Here is a 9,618-nt window from a genome sequence, read left to right as displayed (position 1 = left end):
CAATGAGAGTGCTAGTCTGTCGATAAGATGCACACTTTTGTAGATCTGGTACTAGGAGCACATTTCTATTACTCAGCCTATTCATCATAGAGTGCATGGTGAGAGGCAGCCATATGTTAATTTGTTTGTAGGTATCCTTACTCAGCATAAGTTGTGTAAGATGGAGTAATGGTGTTGGGTTCTTGATTCACTGGATAGTGTTATTTGGAGATGTTATATCGATTGTGAGTCATGGATGGATGATGCACAGACATTACCATTTATTATGTAGAGTAGATATCCCATTGGTTGGACTCCATACATTGTTGAGAGACAGTTGCTTAGTCGCATTCTGAGACAATTTGGTATCATTCAGCCAATTCCTACTGGTATCATGATATATGCATGATGATACAAAGATAGGTGAGATTGGGGGCCTTCTTTATCATTTGAGATAGCACATGTAGAGTTTTTGGCTACTCCTAGGGTGGCTTATGATATGATATTGCACATTCTAGATCTTGGAGTTACTGCAGATTATGCTCAGTACATACTGGCACACCCATTTCCTCATATTACCGATCTACCAGACTCTCCTCTCAACTCAAGAGATGAGGATGATGATTTAGATGATCCTATTATCAGGAGATGGAGATAGAGATGAGAGCTTAGAGTTGCTCAGGAGGTCGGAGAGGATGGAGATGAGGGTGGAGATGGAGGTAGTGGCGATAGGAGACCCAGATGGAGAGGAGGTTGATTGAGAGTCTGTGGAGGACCATTTGGACTAGTTGGCAAGATTAGGAGACCATTTCATATGGGTGGGAGAGAGGTTGGATGGATTTGGAGGGATTATGGTAGGGCGGGGATGAGATCACTAAGAGGGTTTCCCTCTATAGGAGGAGGTAGGATGACTAGACTAGATGGGGGTTGCGGGAGAGGCATTGATTTTGGTCAGATTCAGCCAGACCCCAGGGCTATTGTAGCTCATAGTGGACAGGATGAGGATCTAGAGGATCATGTTCCACTCATTAGATGATGTGATTGAGAGCTACTCGGACTGAGATTCTAGCAGGTGGACAGGGAGGTGGAGATGAGGGGATTGGGGTTCATGTGCCATAGCAGGATGTGCCAGAGCAGGAGACCATGGATATTCTCATAGCATAGGTAGATCAGCTTAGAGCCCAGGTATAGACACCCATGACATAGAGAGACAAAGTTGTTAGGAGACAGCAGGATATTCAAGGCCTCCTTGATCACATTCACTAGGTTGGATCAGGCACTCTCTCAGCTGATACTATTAGAGCAGTAGTGCAGGTTGGGAAGGAGACTTCCCATTGGTGATGACTATATCAGGATTTAGTTGCAGAGAGCCAGAGAGAAGGTATTTATCATACCACTATGAGGATGGATACTAGTAGTGGTAAAGTCATGGGACCTCCTCAGAGGAGTGGTGATTGTGGGAGATAGGTATCTGGAGGATCTTCTCGTCCACAGCCACAGAGATGAACAGAGTCAGGTGATAGTGGTACAAGACAGCCATGACTTAACTTTGTATTTATGAGGCACTTGTACTTTTGATCTGATATCATTGTATACTTGGACTTTTATTGTTTTTATGATGATCTATATGCAAACATGGACTCTATATGATGATGATCTATTGATTATATGGATGATGTTATGATCTTTTCTCTTCATTATGATGATACTTTATATGATGATGCAATGATAAATGTTTTTTGATTTTTTATTTTGATGACCTTGGATGCAACTAAAAATGATTACTAACTTAAATGATGCAAATGTAATGATCTATATGGGAATGCAAATGAATGATTATGTAATATGTTATTTAAATGTTTTTTATTTTTTATATGTAATGCTTATAATGATTATGAATCTAAGTGCAAAGATGTAACTAAATGATCTTTAATGAACTTTAATGATAATGTAAATAATAATGATGATACACTACATGATTAATGAAATTCACTTAATTGAATGAAAACTAATGCAATGATTAAAATGCAACTAAATGAAATGGATGATGATTAAAATGATTCTAAAAATAAATGCACTTATAATGATCAAATGCAAATTGTTTTTTTTGTTCATCCAAGTATACTCAGTCTTTATTCATGATCATTGATCTGTTAATGAAATGAAATTCCTATAATGCAACTGACATTGAATGCTTATAATGCAGATGAATAATGAGCTAATCTAAAAATGAACTAACCAAAAATCATACTACCATTCTTCATATGCTTGTCTTGTAACAATGCTTGATTTCATCATTGAGCTTTAAAATGTTGTAAGAAAATACAAGCAACTTGACATAATGATCCAAGATGACCTGAGTATTTCTTACATGGATTTTGATATGGCAAGTTAATACAAGCAACTTGATATAATGAATCAAGATGACCTAAGTATTGCTTGCAGAAGAGACAAGGATTATCTCCTTTCATGCATGACTCGGAATGTCCTTCTTGATATTTTGTTGATCATATCCTTAGACAAGTACATACCTTAATAAGAGATAAACCATAGATAACAATCAAAGAAAGTAATCAGGCCTTGTCATGGCTTCTCTATTCATGGACATCCTTGAGTCACATAGAGTACATGATTAGCAATAAAATCAAGAAATAAACATTGAATCTTGCATGTCATTCACATGTTCTCATGGTCATTAACTGATATAATTACCTTGATGAATGATCTATGATAATCCTTTATTACTTGTTGGTCGATTCTTCATTTTCTGAGTTTCACGATTCAGTTGTCATAAGATGCCTTGATCTTCGTTGCTTTATTACTCCTTATCTGTTTCAAAACCCTAGGTGTTTTTGGTTTTTCTAAATTTTCTAAATGTTTTGGATTTTCAAAGATTCAAAAGATCACCTTAGCAAAGGAATTTTGCCCCTAGCAAAAAATAAAACTTTATTATGGATGTATCATGTATGAATTGATCAAGATCCAAACCATGGTGGGATACAAATGCAAATATGATTGATTATGATAAAATCTAAGATAGTGACTATGATAAGTATGTCAAAGATTGATAATTGTTGGTAAGTTGCATATTTCCTATGAAATAGTTCAAAGCAATAGATGTGAAAGATGGAATGGATAAGCTAAGATAGATGGAAGTGATAGATGCGATAGGATGGAGTGGATAGTTGCACAAAGAGATCTCATAGATGGAAGAACTCACTTTTTTAGATAGCGCCTGTTTACTAGGTTTTCACCATCTAAATTTATTGCATTTTTTTCTTTTCATATTTTGATTTATTTATTTATTTTCTATTTTCACTATTTTATGCTTTTTAGGAATTTTTTGCTTTTTTTATTTTTACTAATTTCGTCAAGATTTTATATGCTTTTTATTGATTTTTTCTAGGACTTTATATTTCAAGCATAGAACTTCTTGAGATGAATAGAATTGATAGGTTCATCAAACCAATCACCTTCAGGGGTATATAACTTGTATGCTCTTGATCCATATGTTGCTACTATGACAAAAGGTCTTAGCCAATTTGGTTCAAATTTACCCTTCTTTTCTCGGTCTTGTTGATTTCTTGGATTCTCCCTTAGAACTATATCTCCAATCTGAAAAATGTGTGGCTTGACTCTGTGATTATAACATCTTGCCATTATTTGTTGATATACTTTCAAATGATCTATTGTATTTTGGCGACGTTCCTCGATCAGTTCAAGTTCTTGGAGTCTAGAGACTCGTTATTCTTCCTCTAGTATAAGACCTTTCAAGGAAACTCGTAGAGAATGTATCTCTACTTCTATGGTTAATATGGCTTCTGATCCATAGACTAATCAATATGGATTTGCCCCCGTTGGTGTACGGATGTTGGTTTGGTACGCCCAAAGAGAAGGATTTAGTTGAATGTGCCAGTCTTTTCTAGCTTCATTGACTGTTTTCTTCAAGATTTTCAAGATAGTCTTGTTTGATGCCTCAGCTTGACCATTTCGTTGTGGATAATACGAAGTAGAAAAATTATTTTGGATATGAAATTGCTCACATAGTTCCTTCACATCTTGATTCTTAAATGGTCATCCATTGTCAGTGATAATGGTCATAGGAAATCCATAGCGACAGATTATATAATTCAAGATGAATGATGATATTTGTTTTCCTATCACTTTTGTCAGAGGTACTGCTTCAATCAATTTAGTGAAATATTCAATAGCAGTCATAATGAACATATGTCCATTAGAGGATGAAGGATTTATCTTTCCTACCAAATCAAGGCCCCATTGATAAAATGGCCATGATCCGACCATAGGATACAATTATTGTATTGGTGCATGAATGAGATTCCCATGGATTTGGCATTGTTTGCATTTCTTGGCATATGTGGACGAGTCTCTCTCCATAGTAGGCCAATAGTAACCCATACGAAGAAGTTTTTTATCCTGTGTTAATCCACTTGAGTGTGTGCCATAAATACCTGCCTGAACTTCATTAAGAACTTTCTCAGATTATTCTTGTTCAAGACATCTCAATAAAGTAATATCTAGACCTCGCCTATATAAGGTATCGACAATAATAGTATAGCGAGATGACTGACGGATAAAATTTGTTCTTTGATTGTGGGATACATCAGGAGGAAGGATATTCTCTTTTAAGTACTGATAGGTTTGGTCGTATAAGGATTGGTTGATCCCCGATATATGGAAAATCATGTAGGTATGATGGGATTGAATGGTAGGGGTTAAGATATCTTCCATGAGGAATTCATAACGTTGTTGATTCTCCTGATTCTACAAGAGAGATGCTATTGTAGCCATTGCATCTACTGCTTTGTTGTTTCTTGGGATTTGAGTGAACGATACTTCTTCAAAGTGTTCTTTAAACTCTTCTACTAGTTATTTGTAGGGCATGAGATTTTCATCCTTAGTTTGATAATCATCATTTATTTGGTTGATGATAAGTTGTGAATCACCATAGACATGTAATTGCTTTACATTCCATTCAATAGCCATTTTGAGCCCAATAGTCAATGCTTCATATTCTGCAGTATTGTTTGTGCATGGAAATCGCAGTCTATATGATTTTGGAATTGTGTGTCCCTGAGGTGTAATGAATAAAATTCCTAGGCCTAAGCCATATTGTGTATAAGAGCCATCAAAGTATAATTCCCAAAATTTTATACTTACTTTCACAATGTCTGCATCAGGAAATTCAATGTGCAATGGTATGTCATTTTGTAAAGGTGCTTCAGCTAATTGATCAGCAATGACCTATCCTTTGTAGGCTTTTTGATCAACATACTTTATATCAAATTCACTTAGTATCATAACCCATTTGGCTAGTCTTCTTGTCAAAGTTGACTTGTTTAGCAAATACTTTATTGGATATATCTTTGCTATTAGTTTCACAGAATGAGTCAGCATATAATGTCGCAGCTTCTGAGTTGCAAATATAATTTCTAGACATGTCTTCTCTATTGATGTATAATTCAGTTAATAGCCGACAAGTGTTCTACTAATGTAATACACTGCTCTTTCTCTTCCTTCTTCATCATGTTGAGCTAGGAGAGTGCCTAATGATATGTTTGTCGCCGAGATATAGAGCAACAATGGTTTCCCTTTGAGTGGTGATACCAATATTGGAGGATTCATGAGATATTCTTTGATTTGCATAAAAGCCTCTTCACATTTCTAATCTCATTTTAATGGAACATTCTTATGTAAAAGATGAGTGAATGGATGACATCTATCTGCTAATTGAGAGACAAATCTTTTGATTGATTGCAATATTTCTTGTAAAGATCACAATTGACTTATGTTCCTAGGTGATGCCATCTCCATGATGGCTTTGACCTTTTCAGGATCTACTTGAATTCCATGGGCTGCTATAATGTACCGAAGAAGTTTTCCAAAGGTTACTCCAAATGCACATTTCTTTGGATTTAATCTCAACTGATATCTTTCTAGCCTATCAAAGATCTTTCTTAAGATGTTCAAATGTTCTTGTCTTGTATGAGATTTTGCAAGTATATCATCTACATAATCTTCCATAAATGTATGCATCATATCATGGAAAATTGTTGTCATAGCCCTTTAATAAGTTGCTCCTGCATTCTTAAGCCCAAATGGCATAATATTCTAGCAATAAGTACCCCATGCACAGGTGAATGTTATCTTTTCTTGATCTTTAGGGGCAATTCTTATTTGATTGTATCTTGAGAAGCCATCCATAATGAAAACATCTCATGCCCTGTTGATAAGTCCACAATTATATCAATGTTGGGTAGTGGGAAATCATCTTTAGGACATGCTTTTTTCAAATCTTTGAAATCAGTGCAGACTCTTATGCTTTTATCCGGCTTTGACACTGGTACAATGGTTGAAACCCATTCTAGATAGGCAACAAGTCTTATGAAACCCACATCTAATAGTTTATATATCTCAGCTTTTACAAGAAGAGCGATGTGTGGATGCATCTTCCTTAGCTTTTGCTTAACTGGTTTTTCTTTTGAATCCACATTGAGATGATGCATTATAAGATCTAGATTAAGTCCTGGCATGTCTACATAGGACTAGGAAAAATTTATTTGTCTTTGTCTAAAGAATTCTATGTATTCTTTCCTCTCTTTATCTGATAATGAGGCAGCAGAATGAAATATCTTGGGATCCTTTGATGTGCCAATGTTGATTGCTTCTATTGGTTCTATTAGAATAGTAGATCTCTCCTAAAAATATGCAGGTCGAATGTCAAACTTTCCACCTTCTAGCACCTCCAAGAGGTTTTCACCATCAGATATGTCCTTTATTTTTCCTTTTGATTGATCTAGTGTTGCCATGAAATGGTTCTCAATAGTAGGTCTCTTTCCTTGTTTTATTTCAATTTTGCGACTGGAAAGTTTGGCATTCTCTTGACTGTAAGAAACGTTACTTGATTTTGTAATGGAAGATATCATAGATGTTATGGGTTTGACAACATTAAGATATACAGGTAAGTCATGATCATTGGAAAAGACATCTAATTCAGGCTTTTCTAGATTATCCCAATCAATTAGTTCAGGATGAAGAAGGGGTAAGTCATAATCATTGTCATTGTTAGGTGCTTCAAAGTTCATGACATAATGGTCATAATTTGGCATAGAGTAGGTAATGTCATAGATAGAATGATCTTGAGGATAGTCTCTCCCAAGTGTTCTCCATTAGTTCTAACAAAATCAGTATTAGTATTTTGTAGTTCGCACTCAAATGGTTCTTCATCTAACATTTGTCTCTTAAATGAATGGATTATATCAAAACACACATCTTTAGTACTTCAAGTTCCTTCTTGATTATTTTCAATAAATTCATTTGAATTTTGAAGTTAACATACTTGTGTACATGATATAGATAATTATTTTGCTATCTCTTCTCTTCTTTCAAACTCAGCTTCTTCTAAACTAATAGTCAATCTTACTTGACTATCTCTTAGTTCTTCTATGGTTCTACCATACCTTGGTACATCTTGCTCTTTATTTGATAGAAATCTGATATTTCCAGATGCTTGATCCATATTTGTTTGTACTTCTTATGGTGTTACTTCTTTGTCTTTGTCATCCCCTTTCTTTTGTTGTCTTGTATATGCCTCTTTTCTCTGGATTTTGAGATCTTCTTGTCTTCTTTCTAACTCCATCTTTTGTTTTGTAATAGAGGTCTTCCTTTGTGATAGTTGCTTGCTCTTCATTTTTTTCTTCACTTGATATACTAGATGAGACATCTGGACCCCATTCATATTCATTTGAATCTATCTTTGAACCATTGTCTAGGACTATACCACTATACCACATAGGAATGTTGTATGGTGCAAAAAGTTCCCTGATTTCTGCCATCTTGATTTTCACTGCTTCTGGAATATCTTGTTCAGATTTTGCACTTGCTCATATTCCTTGAACTTGTTGACAAGATTCTTCTTTTCTTTTGATTGCAATCTCCTCTTCTTGTTTCTCATGTTCTTCTTGTTTTTGCTTATTGGCTACTATTTATGCTGCTTGATGTAGCTTTTCTTGCCATTTTTCTTCTTTAGAGACCGATTTATTTCTCCACTATGGCTGTTGATGATTATGTTGCTTTTGATTTGATTTTAGATATCCAAGTCCTGATTTATCTTCTTTAAATTGCAAGTGAGGACAAATAGGTTCTAAAATACCTTGATGTCGCTTACCAATTGGTCCTTTTCCTTCATATCCCATTTTTTTGCATGATCTTATAACCATTTCCATATTATTCTATGGGAATATTGATTTTTGTAGCTGTTGCTATAGTTTTATTTTCATCTTTGTACAACCAACCAAGAATTTCCTTGTCTTTGGTTTCTTCTTCAAGTGTTCCAGCTCTAACAAATGCTTCGTTAAACATGTCTTTTGATTTCTCTGAGGTCTTTGATTGGATATTTTTAGGCTTTCCATATGACTTAGGTGAAAGTGGAAAATTATGCAAAGAATATTTTCCCATTCCATCATCATTCAATTTGATATTTTTCTCAAAGGTTTCCCATAACTTTTCTTGAATATCTTTGGTAGGATATATTGATTCTCTATTATGTGGAACTTTTGTATCTTGTGTTGGCTTCAAATTATTGCAATATTGGCTAGAGTCTGCAATTATAGTGACCTCTTGTCCTTCATGAGGAAATTTTATGCATTGATGATATGTAGAAGGAACTACTTGCATGGTGTGAATCCATGGCCTTCTCAAAAGAATGTTATAAGAGAGGTTCAAATCTAAAACCTGACATAATGTATTTTTTCCACAGGTCCTATTTTAATTGGTAACACCACAGTTCCTTTAGAAGAACACTCTGCTTCATCATAAGCCTTAATAGTTATTTTCTTTTTTAGATCTACAGCATTTTCTGAATATCCCAAAGCTTTTATCAAACTTAATGCACAAATGTTTAAGCCCGCTTCACCATCTATGAGTACAAGTTTGACATGATTTTTATTAATGGTGACTTCAACATGTAAAGGAGCATTGTGAGGATGTTGCAAGGATGCATCATCATTTTCCAAAAAATGATAAGCAATGAGGGGCTATAAGGTGTCCCACCATGTTTTGGAACTGATCCACATCCAAGTCTTTTGAAACTGTCGTTTCTACTAAATCTTTTTCCAAAATTTCCTTATTCATAGGTGAAACTTTGAGAAGTTCCAAAATTGATATTTGAGCAAGTATTCTCTGTAATTGCTCTACTAAATTGTATTGTTGTGATATGGATGTTGAGTCTTTTTTTATACCCAGAAAGGTGACCTTCGCGTTGCTTCTCATAATGACATTGATTGGTTCTGAAGGTGGACTATCTTTAACAATGATGTCATTTACCACATCATCACATTTATAAGTGTATTTCACTTTGGCTTTTCCTTTGTCATCTTTTAATTGGGATTGTTCACCTTTGTCATAATTTGGAAGTGGAGTTTTGAAAGCTAGGTGTGATTCGTTTGTCTTATGGCTATCCACTGTGATAGTTCCATTATCGATTAGATCTTGCATAAGTGTTTCAATCTCTGACAATCATTTGTTTGGTGTCCTTTATTCTGATGGTAATTAAAAAAATGATTGTCATTCCACCAATTAGGCTTGACTTGTGGTTCATAACTTCTTGCTTCTAGTAAA

Source organism: Cryptomeria japonica, chromosome 11 (assembly GCF_030272615.1).
Source record: "Cryptomeria japonica chromosome 11, Sugi_1.0, whole genome shotgun sequence".
Classification (NCBI taxonomy): Eukaryota; Viridiplantae; Streptophyta; class Pinopsida; order Cupressales; family Cupressaceae; genus Cryptomeria; species Cryptomeria japonica.
This window is presented reverse-complemented; position numbering follows the sequence as displayed.